The sequence below is a fragment of the Lissotriton vulgaris genome, chromosome 5, assembly GCF_964263255.1.
Source record: "Lissotriton vulgaris chromosome 5, aLisVul1.2, whole genome shotgun sequence".
In the NCBI taxonomy this organism is placed as follows: domain Eukaryota; kingdom Metazoa; phylum Chordata; class Amphibia; order Caudata; family Salamandridae; genus Lissotriton; species Lissotriton vulgaris.
Genome location: NC_141693.1, coordinates 995,894,652 through 995,913,902, shown reverse-complemented (window position 1 = coordinate 995,913,902; position 19,251 = coordinate 995,894,652). Strand labels below are relative to the sequence as shown.

The following is a 19,251-nucleotide window of genomic DNA, read 5'->3' as shown; positions in this document are numbered from 1 at the left end:
AACAGAAGTACTGTGCTCTTCTAAAACTGGATTTTCTACTTTCTTGGATTTCTGCTATATTCAATGGATTTTAACATTGGCGACGAGGAGAACCTGTACCTTGTACTTATTAGAGCACAGGAGCGGTACTATCAATTTGGAATTATTATTCTTTTTTTTCTAAAGTTCGTTTTTTTGTGACTATTTCTCTCTTTTATTTTCTAAGAGAGCAAGCAACATTTATTTTACCTCTTCCTTTCTACTCTGGTGTTTTTAGCTGATTCCTGGACATTGGAGCTCATTTTGTATTGTTTTGCAATTTTTATTTTTAAGCCCTCTATTGAAGGGAGAGGGAGCATATTTGTACTTTGTTAAGTGACATCTCCTGAAATTGTCCTCGCTGGAAATCAACTCGACTTATATGGACTATCTTAGTTTTGCTTAAAAAACTAGCGTTTCAGCAGATTTCCCTAAACTTGCCTCGTAACTGCTTTCAACTTGAAAGACGCGCCTGTGAATCTCGAGCGAGCTGGAACTTTGGCTTCTCCTGAAGGAACTTTGCCTCTTCGTTCCGAGGAGAAGAGCTGAGGGGATCTTGTCATCTTCACGCTGACGAGAGCTGAGGGGATCTTGTCATCTTCACGCTGAACCACATGTCATCACGTTGACGCATACATGATGACGAACTGACGTTGGCGGCTATCTTGCATGAGGACAACAACACAATTTAGTCGCGCCGATGCACACGGCTGCGCATAGGAATTTTTATTTTTTTTCATCATTATAAGCTTTTCACCGATGCGCACGGCTGCAAACTGAATTTGTGGCTCCTACGGTGACATTTGGTATTATATTTATAAGAATCGAGAACTTCTATTTTATTTCCACGCCGTGCATTGGATTACATTTAATTGATTTCATTCCTTATTATCTTCTGCATTACCAAATATCTACAACTTTTAAGTCAAATATATGTGTGAACAGTTGTATTTTTATTAATCTTAGTAAGCTTGAGGTGCAAAACATTTTTGTTGTTATTTGCAAATTTTAAGTGCATAATTATTATTATTACATTTAAATGTGGTGCGTTTCTCTGCTGTGTGTTTACACAGGTACATAATAACCTCCAAGTGTGTACTTAACAAGTCATCATTTGCCACTATTTATTCCAGGGCACATTTTCATTTCCATTTCTGACATTACATTTATTTTACATCATTTTCTTTTTGTTTTAGTTTAGTGCAAAATTTGTTATTTTATATCGCAATGCAGTTTGATCCACCAAGTAAATTTCTACAGTCCAAGGGTGAACCGCCCATTCCATGGTCTAGATGGAAGGAGGAATTTATAACATTTTTAAAAGCCATTGATGAAGAGAGAATGGGGAATGAGAGGAAAAAGAGTATTTTGTTACACTGTTTAGGCTCAGAAGGCGAAGCTGTATTTAGGACTTTACCAGCTGCCAGTGGCGATTTAAGCACGTTTGAATAAACTTTGATGCGTATGGAAACTCGTTTTAAACCCACTACTAGTTTAGCACTCAACAGGTATAAATTTTAAACTAGAGCGCAGAGAGAGTCAGAAACATTTAACGACTTTTTAACAGCTCTTAGGAATTTAGTAATCTCTTGTAATTTCAGTAATCTTGCTGATGAGATGATTAGGGACCAAATAATTGTTAATATAAGAAGCAAAAAAACTCAGGAACAGCTGTGGATATTAGGGAATCCTAATTTACATGACACTATTGATACAGCTTAAGCATTTGAACAATCAGACAAGTGGAGGAAGACCATTGATGATGTTAGTTCAAAGGGTGATAGTAATACGTGTTTGGATGAGGTTTGTGCTGTTACAAAATATGTTCCTACAAAGTCCTTTCATCAATTTTACAAGAATAACAAAAATGTTGTTTGTTTTAGATGTGGTAGCACCAACCATGCTGCCTTTTTAAATTTTGCCCCACTATTGGGAAAGAATACATCAAGTATGGACGTATTGTGCATTTTGCCAAAGCGTGAAAAGATGATCGGAAAAAAACTTTAGATGTACATAGAAACATGCCTAGTAGAAACAGTGACGTTTCGTGTGCGAGAGAGTTTATTCGACCTGATGAGGAACATTGTGATGAAAAAGTTTTAGTTGTGTCTAATATTGACGTATGTTCGGTAGAAAGAAAATGTATGTTCGCCCAAGTGTGTGGTCACGCTTATAAATGAAACACTGAGCTTATGGCAGATTCAGGATCTTCCTGGACAATTATAACAGAAGTTTATTTTAATGAAAAATATGGAAATGTCATGTCGTTAAATGATTCGAATCCTCCAGAATGTTTTGATGGTTCAACAATAGATTTAGCTGGTTATGTATCTACGGATGTTGTGTTCAAAGGAAGAATAGCCTTTATTTATTTATTAATAACGTTTTATATAGCGCAAACATGACCCCGAAGGATATCAGAGAGCTTTACAATTTGAGGGAGAGGAAGGTAAAAGTTGCAGTACAATCATCAGAAGGAATACCAACCCAAACTTTATAAAGTTGTATGTTGCGAAGCAAGGTGTGAATGTACTGGGATGGCGTGACAAGTGGAAGTTAGGAATAATTCTCAACCCTCACAACAGAGAACCTGTCATGGTGATTGAGGAAAAGGTGACTATAGAGGACAACCTTATTACTATTGAGAGAGATTTTCCAGATGTATTTTCGGGTTCGTTGGGAAGACTCAAGGGTTTTTGTCATGAAATTAAATTCAAGAGAAATGTCTCTCCTGTAAAACAGAAACTTAGGAATGTTCCTTTAAATGTGAGAGAAGAGTTAGGAAAGCTTTTGAAAAGCATGCTGCAAGAGGTTGTAATTGAAGAAGTAGAGTCATCGGAGTGGGTGTCTCCGATAGTTTTAGCGCGCAAATCGGATCATTCTTTGAGATTATGTGTTGATCTTCGCGCTCTGAATGCCAATATATTGATTGATTGCCACCCCTTACCTAATATAAATGAAGTGGTCAGCATGTTGGGTGGTGCCACAGTATTCTCCACTCTGGACCTTAGGTCGGCCTATCATCAGGTTGAGTTAGCTGCGAAGTCTCGTCATATGACAGCTTTTATCACTCCTTTTGGTCTGTTTCAATTCAAGAGGATGCCTTTTGGTTTAGCGTCCGCAGCCTCAGTCTTCCAAAGGTCGATGTGTCATTTGTTTAGAAAATTCGAGTTTATGTAAAGTGTTTCCAGGACAACATATTGATATTTTCACCTGACAGAACAACGCATTCAAAACATCTTAATAATGTGTGTAAGATTCTCAAAGATTACGCGCTTACTCTTAAGAAGAATACATGTAAATTGTTCCAAGAATCGGTTGAGTATCTGGGACACACTCTATCTAAAGAGGGTGTTGTTCCTAAGAAATCATTAGTAGATGCAATACTTAAAGCACCATCTCCAGATTCTAAAGAAAAACTTATTTCATTCTCAGGGTTATGTGAGTATTACAGTAAGTTCATAAAAAACTTCGCTGAAAAAATTGAACCTTTGAGAGAGTTATCTAGGAAAAATGTTGAATCTGTGGGGGGTACTAAGCAGCAAATTGCTTTTGAGAGCATTAAAAAGGAAATGGTTGCTGCTCCATCTCTCAAACCGTTCTGTATTGGAAAGACTTGTGTGCTCACAGTTGATGCCATTCTTTATGGACTGGGTTATGTATTGCCCCAGTGTGCTGGCAAAGATGAGTGGAATGTAGCATTTGCATCCCGAACGTTGAATGCTATGTAAAGATATTACGCTGTAATTGAAAGGGAATTGCTGGTGTGTGTGTGGAACATTTCAGGAACTACATTTGGGGTGCGCGGTTTGTGATTAAGACTGATCACAAACCTTGGATTAACATTTTATCTCCTGGCGGAGGATTAAATACTACAGCTAGGATAGCAAGGTTAATGTCAAGATTGCAAGAATACTCTTCTAGCATAGAATATGTTCCGGGAAAGACTAATGTCACTGCCGATTGTTTATCACACCTGCCCTGTGAAGCTGAAGACGTTCTTTGTGCTAAAGAAATTATATCCAGTATCTCAGAAATTTTACCCGAGAAATTTGGTTCTATCTCTGAAGATTTGTGGGTAAAAGGTATGGATGATGATAAATTGTTACAACATGTTATCAAATTTTCATTAACGGGTTGGTCGTAAAAGAATGAAATTCCTGACGAGTTATTCCCATATTGGAAAGTTTCAGAAGAAATTGTGGTAGAAGGTAATTTTGTGTATAGACAAGGAAAGTGTATTCCTCCCATTTCATTGCGCAAGACTACTTTGTCACGGAGTCATGAAACTCATTTAGGAATATCCTCCATGAAAATGCTCATAAGGTCTACGTTTGGTCGCCCAGAATGGATAGGTATGTGGACAGGATAGTAAGAGAATGTCCTGCATGTGTAAGTAGTGAGAAGTCTCTCAGGTGTAATCCTGCTCCTCTTATACCAGTTAAATGGCCTAGTTTTCCCTGGCAAAAGTTGGGTTGGACATTGCCCGTTCATTTAATTTTTTGCCACAAGATTGCAGGTTTGCAATTGTGAGGTGGATTACCACACAAAACGGACCGAAGTGAAGTTGGTTCCACGTGTTGATACTAGGAGTGTCATTCTATTTTTGAAGGAGATTTTTGCTAGGGAAGGAACTCCAGAAGTTATAATTTCTGACAATGGAGTACAGCTGAAATCTGGTGAGATGAAGGAATTTTTAAAGTTCCACAACAACAATCACATTACCACTCCCCTTTATGAACCTCAAGGGAATGGACAGGTGGAGAGATTTAACAGGGTTCCTAAGCAAGATATCATGTGGGCCCGGGGATTTGGAGCGGATTGGAAAGATAAATTAAGGGAGAAATTGTGGCTGTATCGTATACCCCTCATTCAACCACGGAAGTCTCACCTATCCGTTTGCTAAAGGGACGGGATCCTGTTTCTAAGTTATGCCTGTGGTGGTTTAAGAGAAGTGTTAAATTCAAACTCCTTACCTGAACAAAGAAATCATGGCCCGTAGTATTGAGAAAAAACAACAAAAAAGTATGAATCTCTATGACTTCCGCGTGAAGGTCAAATCACCTGAGTTTAGGGTTGGTGAATTTGTTAGGATACGGAAACCTGGTATTCTCCTTAAGGATGACAAAAAATTTGGTAAACCAATTAGAATTGTTAAAGTCAATTGCAATAGTGTTGTTACACAAGATGGACAAGTTTGGAATGTTAAACGTGTTTCTAAGTGTAGAAAATTGTTTCCTTAAAATTTCTAAGGGGGAAAATGTGTTACATCTTGTAATATTGTTTTGTATTTCTCTTTTAATGTAGATTGCCCTTTTAATTTGTGGTGTGTACATTTAATCTGTAGTACATGCATTGTAGTTACTGTGACATCATGTAGAATGTTGTTGGGGTATTCTTCATCTGGACCTCTGCTGTAACAGAAGTACTGTGCTCTTCTAATAAACTGGATTTTCTACTTTCTTGGATTCTTGCTATATTAATTGGATTTTAACATATTTACCCAATCACTCCGCCAAAACACAAGCACTTATAAAATCAGCATGTAATCTTCTCGCAGCACTGTAATCATGCACTTAGTACCCATGTACTTATGCAATAACCTAGGCATTAAGTCATGCACGGATACAATCCTCCAAGCACTACCCAGACAGACATCTAACCACTTACATACTACTGATTCACTCCTCCAATTACCCAAGTACTACCCACGCAGTCCAGGTATCCCCCGTCACTTCCAATGCAGTCCTCCAATCACTCATCCATTTTAACATATTTACCCAATCGCTCCGCCCAAAAAACACAAGCACTTATAAAATCAGCATGCACTCTTCTTGCAGCACTGTAATCATGCAGTTATTACCCATGTACTCCTAGGCGCTAACTCATGCACAGCTACAATCCTCCATGCACTACTCATGCAGATGTCTAACCACCTACACACTACTGATTCACTCCTCCAATTACCCAAGTACTACTCTTGCAGTTAACAAATCCCCGTCACTTCCCATGCACTCCTCCAATCACCCATTGAGAACCATGTACTTATCCAATCACTCAGCCAATACCGAAGCACTTATATATTCATCATGCACTCTCCTTGCAGTACTCTAATCATCCATTCACTATATATGTACTCATGCAATGACCCAGGCACTAACACATGCAGTGCTACAATCACATGTGCACAACCCATGCAGTCCTCTAACCAACTGCACACTGCTCATTCACAACTTCATTTTACCAGGTAGTACCCATGCAGTTCAGCAATCACACTGTTACTCCCCGTGCACTCCTCTAGTTACCCAGCCAATACCATTTACTAATCCAATCTCTCTGTCAATACGCAAGCACTGATAAATTCACCATACATTCTCCTTGCAGTACTCTAATCATCCAGTCACTACACATGTACCCATACAATCACCCAGGCACTAACACATGTAGTGCTCCAATCACATGTGCACTACCCATGCAGTCCTCTAACCACCTACATACTGCTCATTCACATGTTCATATTCCCAGGTGCTAACCATGCACTCCAACAATCACACAGTCCCTCTATGTGCACTCTTCCAATCACCAGCAACTACCATGTACTAATCCAATCCCTCCACCAATACCCACGCACTTATAAGTTCACCATGAACTCTCTTTGCAGTACTCTAATCATCCAGTCACTACCCATGTATTCATGCAATGACCCAGGCAGTAACACTTGAACAGCTACAAAAGAACATGTGCACTATCCATGCAGGCCTGAAACCACATAGACACTGCTCATTCACACTCTTTCAATCACTCAACCACCACTTATATACTAATGCAATCACCCACATATAATCCATCCACTCATGCAATAACTTGCAGATTACAGATAAACTTGTACTATCATGTAGGCAGTACTCATGCACTCATTCAATTACCATGCGCTACCCATGCACTATTTGAATCAATCATGCTCAACACATATACTCCAGCAATCATGCAGACATTAACATGCAGTTATTTCTCTTTTTAAACCCAATAAGGTAGTTCTGAAAAGAACTCATTTTTTTCTTCTTTTTTGTTTTAAATTTTTTTGGGTGTTTTTTAAACTATTCTGTAAATGTTTGGGGTGATTTGGAAAATCGAAAAAAGCAACAGGCTAAAGTCTTAACTTTTGGAATTCTAAAATCATTCCCAAAAAAAAATAATTGCAGCGATGGTTCCTTGCTGCAGGACAAACAGCACCCACATATTGTTCACCCCAACATAGGATGGCGTTGCATTTTATGCATAGTTGTTTTAAGTTTCCAAACTCTGAGCGTATGTACGTCCCTCGAGATGATGTACTTGACGTTCCTGATGTGCTGGGACCAGCTCCCTGGTCACCTTGTTGCATATTTTGTTGTACACGTCGCATCTGCTCCCGTGAAAAATGTCTGGGGTGGATTGTCTGGAGGTGCTTGTACATGCTCGACATGCCACAAGAGTATTTTTTGTCACTACCTCTAGACAAAATCCGTGGACAGAGAGTATAACTGACCTTCCTTGCATTGACTCTCTTTTCACCATCTGGGATGGTGAAAAATTTCCAGGCGATATTGTGTGGTCTCTTTTTCGGAGGTGGTTCTTCCATCTCTTCTTTAACAGAAGTATGTTCTTGCTGAGGATTGGAAGAAGCCATTTCAAAACTTTCCAAAAAACACCTAACAAATGTAAAGACTAGCTGCAAAAACACAACAGGTGTCTCTACTGTGAAGCTGCAGAGAGAATGACTAAAATGGGTGGGATCCTTGAAGTGCTAGAATGGGAAACCTTATGGACCAATCAAATGATCTCTTTGAAAGTTAGATGGGAGTCACGCAACCGGCGCACCCAACGTGATTTTGCGAAAATGTATTTAACAATATTATAAGTTTAGTACAAGTACAAATATATTATTTTTTTGAATAGTTTAGATAATCTCTTGCCTTCATGTATTCATTAAAGTTATAGATTGATGTATAGTTATCAAGGACCCCCTGATTACATATAGTTTGTGATTCCTAGGTCAGGGATACATAAACAATTGGCAATAAACAACCTAGGCAATCATAAGTAAAATTTAGCAATAGACACAAAAATATTAAAAGAGAAAAAGAGCTACCAGTAAATTCAAATTCTGATATTTATTAACATATATATTAAAAAGAAGGACAAGAATGGCATATACATAAAAAATTCTTCAAAGAATAATCTAATCACTGTACATAAAATAATATTTTTTATAATAAAAAATATACAATACACATACAATTATTAACTAATCAAAAAGTTAATTCATAAAATAGGAAGTGGCAAATTAGTTCTCGAAGCGCGTTTCTGCGACCAGCGCCTTCTTCTGGAGGAGCCACGTGTTTTATATAAGAACGATATGTTTTAAGAAATGAGCATGGGTGACTCAAATTCTTTCTTTCTTCTTGATATTCTTCTAATTATCAAGAAACATCCGCATGACGAACAGTTAGTCTGGTCTCAAGGCTGATATAGTAGATAAGACAGGACTTAAAATTCTCGCCGTCCGTTAGCCGTCTATCAAAGTGTTTATGTGGCACTGGATGAAAGACTAATCTTCCACTGTATGGGTATGCTTGTGTCCTCTGTCTAGGGAAAATTCCTCCTGAAATGGGGAAAATCCTTCTCTTTTTTGTATAAGGGTTAAGGACCTTTTAGCATTGTTTTAAACCGCTCCGACGGTCTGACGGCAAGATTCGAAGTTCCTACGGCTGCAAAAAAATGCGGGATACAAGGCCAAATTGCTAAATTTTACTTATGATTGCCTAAGTTGTTTATTGCCAATTGTTTACATTAAAGTTATATACATATAGTTTTAAATGATAAAGAAAATGTGAAGGGGTCGCGCACCCGGCGCGATCGCATATGTATATGACATTACGCGGGGCCAGGCATCGCGCAGCCGTCGTACACCAAACGCGCACACGACACGATCGTATACGCATATGACATTATGCGGGGCCAGACACCACGCACCCGTAGCACACCAAATGCGCATCCTTCCCGACTTTAGCAATATGGCAGCATGAATCCACACACCCACCGAGATGGGTACACGATGGGTGCGCGACTTCACTTTTTCTGAAAATATATATATATATTTTAGAACACACAATACATTACATAATTTTGAAAAATAAATAAATGAACAACATTGCAAATCCAAAATATCACTAACACTTTTTTTTCATTTAAAGAAAAAAAGAAAGGTTTTATAAATATTAAACTTACAAATTAGCATTTAAAAAACCTTTGAAACTCACTGAAAAAACATAGGTATCAGGGACGTTATAGTTAGAAATGTTCATTTAAAAAACCTTTGAAACTCACTGAAATAACCATAGGTTTCAGGGACGTTCTAGTTAGACATTTTCAGTTAAAAAAACCTTAGAAATTCACTGAAAAAAACATAGATTTCAGGGGCGTTCTAGTTAGTTGGACATTTCTCTTGTACAAAACCACAAAAATTCTGTTGTTATAGTTCATTCAGCTAACTAGAACTCGTGCCCCCGCAATGCACTGCTGATGATGCCACATATTACATCATTCATGACATGGTCAGTGACATCACTGTTGACATCACCGATGACATCTCAAATGACATCACTGAGGACATCATCCAGTGACTGTGTGTTTCTGGAAAGTTTAAATATGTTTTATATATATATGCCAAGGTGTATTGAAAAATGAGTGGGTGTATAAGTGTCTGGATGGAGGATTACTCATATTACATCTTCTATGACATCAATGAAAATATAAAATTTGCAAGAAAACAATTGATGAGAAAACTAAGCATGATGGGGCATGAGTTATAGTTACCTTAGGGCACAAGTTCTAGTTAAAACGTCATCAGTGATGTCTCTGACAAGGCCATGGGTGATGTACCGTGAGGTCATATGCAATGCATTGCAGGGGTGTAATTACAGTTAGCTCAGATAACTATAACTGCTGAATTGCATGGGTTTTGTACGAGTGAAATTCGAGCCTAACTATAACATCCCTGTAACCTTTGTTTTTTTTAAATTGATTTCTAAGGTTTTTTTCAATTTGATTTCCTAACTATAACATCCCTGTTACCTTTGTTTTTTTTCAGTGAATTTCTATGATTGTTTAAATTCTTTTTTTTAACTGTAACGTCCCTGGAACATTTGTTTTTTTAAGTGAATTTGTAAGCTTTTTTATATGTATTTCCTAACTGTAACCACAAACCTTTGGGACACTGAATGAATGAGTCTATGAGTGTCTCTGTGGGTATATGAGTAGGTTTGTAGGTAGGTGTGAGAAAGTATGAGTAGGGCTGCAAGTGGGTACATGAGTGTGAGTGGGACTGAGTGGGTGTGAGAGTCTCTGTGAGTGGGAGTGTGAGTGAATGGGGCTGGGGGTGAGAGTGTGAGAGTATGAGTGATTCTATAAGTGGGTGAATGAGTGTCTGTCTGTGTCTTTGAGTTGGTGTACACATCTGACCTGGTCTGTGAGTGGGTGCATGAGTGAATGGGGCTGTGAGATTGTCTGAGTTGTTCTATGAATGGGTACATGAGTGCCTAAGTGGGTTCTGCTAATTTTCTGCTAATTTTCTGCCTTTTTCTGCTCACTTCTGACTTTTATTTTGCCTCTTTGTGCTCGTTGCTGACCTTTATTTTTCTTCTTTCTGCTTGTTTCTGACCTGTATTTTGCTTCTTTGTGTTCATTTCTGACCTTTATCTTACCTCTTTCTGCTTGTTTATGATCTTTATTTTGCCTCTTTCCGCTTGTTTCTGGCCTTTATTTTGGCTCTTTCTGATCACTTTTGATCTCTATTTTGCCTCTTTCAGCTCATTTCTCACTTTTAATTTGCCTCTCTGCTTGTTTCTCACCTTTATCTTGCCTCTTTCTGCTTGCTTCTGAACTATAATTCGCCTCTTCCTGGTCATTTCTGACCTTTATTTTGCCTCTTTCTGAACTCTATTTTGCTCTTTCTTGTGGTTTTTGATCTTTATTTTGCCTCCTGCTGCTCGTTTCTGAGTTTATTTTATTTATTTATAAAGTTTTATATAGAGCGAACATATTTTGCATCTTTCTGCTCACTTCTGATCTCTAGAATTGCCTCTTGCTGCTCATCTCTGGCATTAATTTTACCTCTTTCTAAACTTTATTTTGCCTCTTGCTGCTTGTTTCTAACTTCTATTCTGCTTCTTTCTGCTCGATTTTTTCTGACCTCTATTCTGCATCTTTCTGCTCGTTTCTAACCTTCATTTTTCTTTCTGCTCATTGCTGACCATTTTCTGCCTCTTTCTGCTCATTTCACACTTTTATTCTTGCTCTTTTTTCCTTGTTTCTCACCTTTATTCTGGCTCTTTCTGCTTGTTTCTGCTAATTTCGCACTTTTATTATGCCTCTTTCTGCTTGTTTCTCACCTTTATTTTGCCTCTTTATGCTAGTTTCACACCTTTATTCTGCCTCTTTCTGCTTGTTGCCGACCTTTATTCTGCATCTTTCTCCTCCTTTCTTACCTTCATTTTGCCTCTTTCTGCTAGTTTCTCACTTTTATTTTACCTTTCTACTCAATGCTGACCTTTACTTTGACTCTTTGTTTGTTTCTCACCTTTATTTTGCCTCTTTTTGCTCGTTGCTGACCTCTATTCTGCACCTTTCTGATAGTTTCTTACCTTTATTCTCCCTCTTTGTGCTTGTTTTGGATCTCTATTCTGCTTCTTTTGCTATTTCTCACCTTTATTTTGCCTCTTTCCATCCGATGGTGACATTTATTCTGACTCTCTCTTTCTCCTCATTTCTCACCTTTATTCTGCCTTCCTGCTTGTTGCCGACCTTTATTCTGCATCTTTCTCCTCCTTTCTTACCTTCATTTTGCCTCTTTGTGCTAGTTTCTCACTTTTATTTTGCCTTTCTACTCATTGCTGACCTTTACTTTGACTCTTTCTGTTTGTTTCTCACCTTTATTTTGCCTCTTTCTGCTCATTGCTGACCTCTATTCTGCACCTTTCTGATAGTTTCTTACCTTTATTCTCCCTCTTTGTGCTTGTTTTGGATCTCTATTCTGCTTCTTTTTGCTATTTCTCACCTTTATTTTGCCTCTTTTCATCCGTTGGTGACATTTATTCTGCCTCGCTCTTTCTCCTCATTTCTCACCTTTGTTCTGCCTCTTTCTGCTAATTGCAGACCTTCATTCTGCCTCTTTCCGCTCGTTTATCACCTTTATTTTGCATCTTTCTCAACTTTATTTAGCCTATTTCTGCTAATTTCTCACTTTTATTCTGCCTCTTTATGCTCATTTCTCATCTTTATTTTGCCTCTTTATGCTGGTTTCCGACCTTTACTCTGCCTTTTTTTGCTAGTTTCACCTTTATTCTGCTTCTTTCTCCTTGTTGCTGACTCTCTCATTTCTCATCTTCATTTTGCCTCTTTCTGCTCATTTCTCACTTTTATTTTGCCTCTTTCTGCTCATTGCTGACCTTCATTCTGCCTCTTTCTGCTCATTTCTCATCTTTATTTTGCCTCTTTTTGCTTGTTGCCGACGTTTATTTTGCCTCTTTCTGCTAGTTGCTGACCTCTATTCTGCCTCTTTCTGCTATTTCTCATCTTTATTTGTCCACTTTCTGCTTGTTGCTGATCTTTATTCTACCTCATTCTGCTCATGTCTCACCTTTATTTTCCCACCCTTGTTTTGTCTTTTTCTGGTGTCTTTTCCCAGGAGCTCAGGGGGAGCCTAAAAGCTGCTGCGGTCTCTGCCAGTTCCACGCCTCCTGCGGGAACAGGCATTGCTTTCACAGAGAGGGAGCTGCTAAACATGCAGCTCCCTGTCTGTGAGAGCAATCATTTTGTCTGTTTGCCTGCCCGCATGACAGCAGGCATGAAACAGAAGTAAGCCCGGCTTCCAGCGACCAGGAGCACATTGACAGCTCCCACCCACTTTTTTGCTTTTACCTGGTGAAGCAAGCTAAAGCAAAAAAGCTATGTCCTCAGGGGTTGGCACCTCGGGGAGTCGGGACATAGCAGGATCATGTCCTGGGGGATGGCAGTCGCCAGGCCCATGTATGGATACAGTAAAGTAAAAGATCGCACCAACCAAACAGGAGGAGGCATCGCCATCGTCCATAAGAACACCATCCGCATCATGACCAGTTCCGATGATAACCTCGCTTCCGCCGAACACCTTCACTTCCAGAATCACACCGACCACAAAACCACACTCAGAGGCACCCTCATCTACAGACCATCAGGACCCCGCACACAATTCAGCGAAGACATCGCTGACTTCATCAGCCCACATGCCCTCCCCTCCGAGAACTACATTCTACTGGGAGACCTCAACTTCCACCTGGAAAAGAAAAACGACAACAACACCACCACCCTTCTGGATAACCTGGCCATTCTAGGACTCAAACAACTTGTAGACACCCCCACCCACTACGCCGGACACTCGCCGGACCCTATCTTCACCTTCAGCAAGCACATCTCCTTCGATCACACCACAGCTCTCCATTGGACGAACCACAGCTGCGTTCACTTCAACTACAAAAAGTCCACAACCCACAACCCCCCACAACCTATTCCTCGAAGAAATTGGAACAAAATCACCACCGAACAACTCTTCACATCGCTTCACCAAAACCCCCCCACCAAATCATCGGACCCAAACCAAGCAGCCACTAACCTCACCCAATGGATCACCCATAGCGCCGACGAACTTGCACCCTTGAAAACCCATCTTATCAAGCAAGGTAGCAAAAAAGCCCCCTGGTTCAACGATGACCTTAAGAAATCCAAGAAGTTCTGTCGTACTCTCGAGAAAACCTGGAGAAAAAACCCAACCACTGATAACCTAGCCACCTTCAAGAACGCCACCCGCAAACACCACCAACTAATCCGATCCACCAAGAAATCAGCATTCAAGGATCGACTTGACAACAATGCCCAAAACAGCAAGGAACTATTCAAAATCGTCAAAAAATTTACTAACCCCTCCGCCGGCACCAACGACATTTCTCCCACCCAAGACCTCTGCGACTCTCTATCCTCATTCTTCCACAACAAAATCGCCGAAATACATAACAGCTTTGAAAACCAGTCCGAAGACATGTCCACTCCACCCATTTCCAAACCAACACCGCCCTTCAACAACCTTTGCGCCTGGAACCCAATCACCACCGAAGACACCATCCGCCTGATGAACTCCATCTACTCAGGATCGCCAACCGACCCATGTCCCCACCACATTTTCAACAAAGCAGGCTCCATCATCGCACCCCATCTCCGTGATGTCATCAACTGTTCCTTCAACTCCGCTACCTTCCCGGAAATCTGGAAACATGCCGAACTCAGCGCCCTTCTGAAGAAACCCACAGCAGACCCCACCGAACTTAAGAACTACCCCCCCATCTTGCTCCTCCCATTCCCCGCCAAAGTCATTGAGAAAGCCGTCAACAGTCAGCTCGCCACCTTCCTCGAATCCAACAAATCCCTTGACCCTTCACAATCCGGTTTCCGAGCCAAACACAGCACCAAAACCGCCCTCATTGCAGCAACAGACGACATCCGAACACTACTGGACAACGGAGAAACAGTTGCCCTCATCTTACTTGACCTCTCCGCAGCCTTCGACACAGTCTGTCATAGCACCCTCATACAATGACTCAGCAACGTCGGAATACAAGGAAAAGCATTGGAATGGATCATATCGTTCCTTGCCGGAAGAACCCAGAGAGTCTGCCTCCCCCCTTCAAATCAGAGGCCACCGAAGTCATCTACGGCGTACCACAAGGATCATCACTCAGCCCCACCCTCTTCAACGTATACATGAGTCCCCTCGCATCCATCGCACGCCAACACAACCTCAACATCATCTCCTACGCAGACGACACCCAGCTGATCCTCTCCCTCACCAAAGACCCAAACAACGCCAAAACCAACTTACACGAAGGAATGAAAGAAGTAGCCGAGTGGATGAAGAATAGCCGTTTAAAGCTTAACTCGGACAAAACGGAAGTCCTCATCTTAGGGTCATCCCCCTCTGCCTGGGACAACTCATGGTGGCCACCGGCCCTGGGAACCGCACCCATACCTACGGACCACGCACGTAACCTGGGCTTCAACCTGGACTCCTCCCTCTCGATGACCAGACAAGTCAACGCCGTCTCATCATCATGCTTTAACATCCTACTCATGCTTAAAAAAATCTTCCGATGGATCCCCACCGAAACAAGAAAGACGGTCACCCACGCACTGGTCAGAAGCCGATTGGACTACGGAAACACCCTTTATGCAGGAACCACAGCCAAACTACAGAAAAAACTCCAACGCATCCAAAACGCCTCAGCCAGACTCATACTGGACATCCCTCGGCAAGCTCACATTTCCGGCCACCTGAAAGATCTCCATTGGCTCCCTGTCAACAAGAGAAAAACGTTCCGTCTCCTCACCCACGCACACAAAGCCCTCTACGACCTAGGTCCCGAATGCCGCAACACGCGACTCTCCTTCTACACCCCCTCCCGCCAGCTACGATCGTCCAATCAAGCCCTCGCCGCAATTCCGCGAATTCACAGATCCACCATGGGAGGAAGATCCTTCTCCTACTTGGCGGCCAAGACCTGGAACTCTCTCCCCACCCACCTCCGCCTTACACAGAACCACCGCTCCTTCAGAAAGCAACTTAAAACTTGGATATTCGATAAGTAAAGCACCTCCCTCCCTCAAGCGCCTTGAGACCCTTTGGGTGAGTAGTGCGCTATACAAATTTTGGAACTTGAACTTGAACTAGGGGGCAGCGCAGCCCCCTTCTTCTCTTAGCATGGGCCGCTCTGGGGAGGTGGTGGACTTCCCCGGAGCGGCCCAGGGCAGCCTCACTCCTTTAAAAAAAAAAAAAGAAAGCCCTTGGGGAAGTGGCTGTCCTTGGGGCAGTCTGCGTGCCCCAGCTCCATAATTAAGTTGGCCCTGGGGATTTTGCAGTGAATTCGTGAAATACACAGACATTTTTTAAAAAAATGCTTTTTTGCTGAGGGAGGGTCCTAGTTGATGTGTTGACAGCCAATCAGAACTCTGTCCCTGTATAATCCAATATCCCGGCACTCAGTTGTAACAATTTAGTTCCTTATTTATTAAAGAATAAGACTTGTTCTGTGCGTAGATCCTAAACATTCATCCACAAGTAACAATTCTGGTTCTTATAGGTAAGAGGATTTTATTAACACACATTAGTGAGCACAATCAGAATAATTTATAAATCAGACAAAGGATAATACAAATTTCACTGATGAAAGACTGGCCAGGAGAGGATGGTAAACAAAGTATACGGTACAATTGGTATTTGTATGTCCTCCTCTTCCTGATCCACAAGAAACAACAGCCAACACGTGTTTTGTCACGTCATGTGACTTCCTCAAGACTTCTGAATATTTATAGGACGAGGTTAGGTGTCTGTATATGTGTTCTTCTCGGTTTTTCCAAGATTTCAGAATTCATTTAACGAATGACTTTGTCAAGTGTTTTTGATGCTCCTATTTACTGTAGTTCATAAGTCCGGCCCATAATCTACGTATTATTAGTCTGAAAGGCACGAATCTAAGGTGACGCAAAATGTTAGTATATTTGTCAAAGTGCGTCAAAGGACCACCGTAAAGTATGGGAAACTTGAGTCAGAGTTCGCAAGTTATATTTATCCCTCTGAGTTCGTTATCCCTTAAAACACTCTAATGTTTATTTGATGTTGTCCTTAGTTTCTTTTTTCTTTGGTACATAGGATGATGACCTCGAACTAGTTTTTCAGGTTATGGGCGTGTATATTCCTTAGAAAAGGTTATGAACATTTTCGATTGAAGGGCATGGGTAGTGGGCTCTGATAAGCCGCGTGCGTGAACGTCCTCTCTCCAAAGGCTACCAGGTCCGCTATTCCCTGCACAAGCTCGTTATTAGTCGAAAAGTTGCCACAGCCACAGATATCCTTATTTTTTTCCCTTAAGTTTCTCAACAACTACTGACCAAATTTACACCAAATAATTGAAAGCATGATCTGCGAACCAAAACCTTCCTACCAATTTTTTTATAATTGTGTCCAGGAGTTCGGGCTACATTTCAAAGCTCCTATATATTACCTACTTGCGATGGCCAGTAGGTGGTTATAGTTGGGACCATGTTTCTATAGAAAAAGTGTTTTTTGATTTGCCTTTATCTTTGGCACCATTTGACGATTCTTCACAAAACTTTCCTAAAATAGTGTGCCAGTGATTCTTGTTGTGCATGTAACATTTTGGGGTGATCCGTCATGCCAAGCCGGGGCTGAAAAAAAGGGGGGGTATAAAAAAGTGAGTTTCCCATGCTAGTTGCCATAGGAGCTTTGAACACAAATATATGTATATTTCCAGATCACAAGATGGAGCCTTTTCCAAGGCATCAATGCGTTAGTCCTTTTGATATTTCTGATTTTTGTTTGTGAAATTAAGTGAAAATAAACAAAGAACACATCATGTGGATGGACAGAAAGGAAATGCAACTTATAACTTGGATAAATGCATTCAAATTCATGAAAATTCTGATAAATTAAGTAAAGGGAAGAAATGTCAAATTCACACACATAAAAAGAATTCTAAGGAAATTCCTCATCGCAATTTAGATGGAATTAAATGTATTTATTTATTTATAAAGTTTTATATAGCGCGAACATGACCCCGAAGGATATCAGAGCGCTTTACAATTTGAGGGAGAGGAAGGTAATAGTTGGAGTACAATCATCAGAAGGAATACCAACCCAAACAAATCACATATGCATATCAAACAAAAGGTTACAATCGAAAGGGATAATAATGGGTAAGATACTAATTGGAACACAGTGTACTGGGAGAGGAGAAAGTGACTAGTAAAGCAGAATAACACCAAACGCAGGACTTAAGGTGTAAGTCCAAAGCATTAGAGTAGACGATCCGAGACCCTTTTAAGGTAGGAACTTGTTCATCAGGAATCTTTTAACTTCCAATTTGAAGGCAACCTTGGAGGAGATTCTGCGTATTTCCGGTGGTAGAGAGTTCCAGATCTTTGGTACAGAGCCAGAGAAAGCTCGGTGACACATTCTCTTTCTTCGAAAGATCTGAGGTTTCAGAAGGAGAGAGTTAGCACTCCGAGATGGTTTACCCCCTCTGGATAATTCTAGCTTTTGCGCTAGATAACTGGGGGGTTTGAAATGGAGGGCTTTGTGAGACAGATAGGCAACATTTAGCTGAATTCCTGCTTCATAGGGCAACCAATTTAGGGATATTAACACTTTGGGTGCTCATGACGAGCTCAACTTGTCATGAGGCACAGTGGCGCTGTGCTTATGACGAGCTAAGCTCGTCATGACTGCCGTGGAACGCCCATGCAGGGATAATTCCCCTCCTGTGCGGAGCTCATCATGAGCACAGTGCCACAGTGCTGCATGATGAGCCAAGCTCATCACAATCACCCCTCCCCCACATCGCGGTGAATTAGCCCTGCGAACAAGGGGTTAAGACTGGGGAGATGTGCTTATTGCTTTTGGTACCCAGACCAGTCTGGCCTCCGCATTAAGTGAAGCCCTTAGAGGGGCCAAGGTATATTTGGGGAGGCCACAGAGCATAGCACTGCCATAGTCTAGCCTCGGCAAACAAGCACTTGGACCACTTGCTTGAAGTCAGCTTGTGGGAGGAATGGTTTGCGGTTCCTGTGTATCCTCATTAGGTGATTAGCTCCCTTACAAACATTGCTTATATGAGTTTTCATGATCAGATGCTTGTCTAGGGTGAGTCTGAGAGATTTGGCTGAGTTAACAACGAGGGGGGAGCAGAGAAGGCAGTGAGGTGGTTCATCCAAAGATCTATCTAGGGGATCTGATTCAGGGGAGAAATGAGAAGGAATTCTGTTTTGGAGGTGTTGAGCTAGAGGTGGTTCTCAGTTAACCAGTTTTGAGTATTTATTAGGGTAGAGTTGAAGGATATGAGGTTATTCGCTGAGGAGATTTTCAGATAGAGTTGCGTATCATCCCCATACATATGAAAGAGAATGTATGCGGAATTTAGTGCATTAGCTAAAGGTTCCAAGAACAAATTGAAGAGTAATGGGGATAAGGCGGACCCTTGGGGGACCCCCATGGATACTAGTGATAGCTGGGAGAGCGAGTGGTTTGCCTTAACTTTTTGGGATCTGTGGTGGAGAAAGAGCTACAACCAGTGAAGCATCGAGCCAGAAAGG

General features: G+C 41.1%; 1 protein-coding gene and 1 long non-coding RNA gene across 2 annotated transcripts in view; one reads left to right on the top strand and one right to left on the bottom strand.

The window, feature by feature from the left end:
• Positions 1-19,251, bottom strand: part of HPS1 (HPS1 biogenesis of lysosomal organelles complex 3 subunit 1) — a 434,454-nt gene that overhangs the window by 106,423 nt on the left and 308,780 nt on the right. The window lies entirely within an intron of this gene.
• Positions 12,290-17,344, top strand: LOC147711881 (uncharacterized). The gene is made up of 3 exons (XR_015295967.1): positions 12,290-13,102; positions 15,815-16,094; positions 16,934-17,344. It is a non-coding gene; the product is annotated as an uncharacterized LOC147711881 (long non-coding RNA).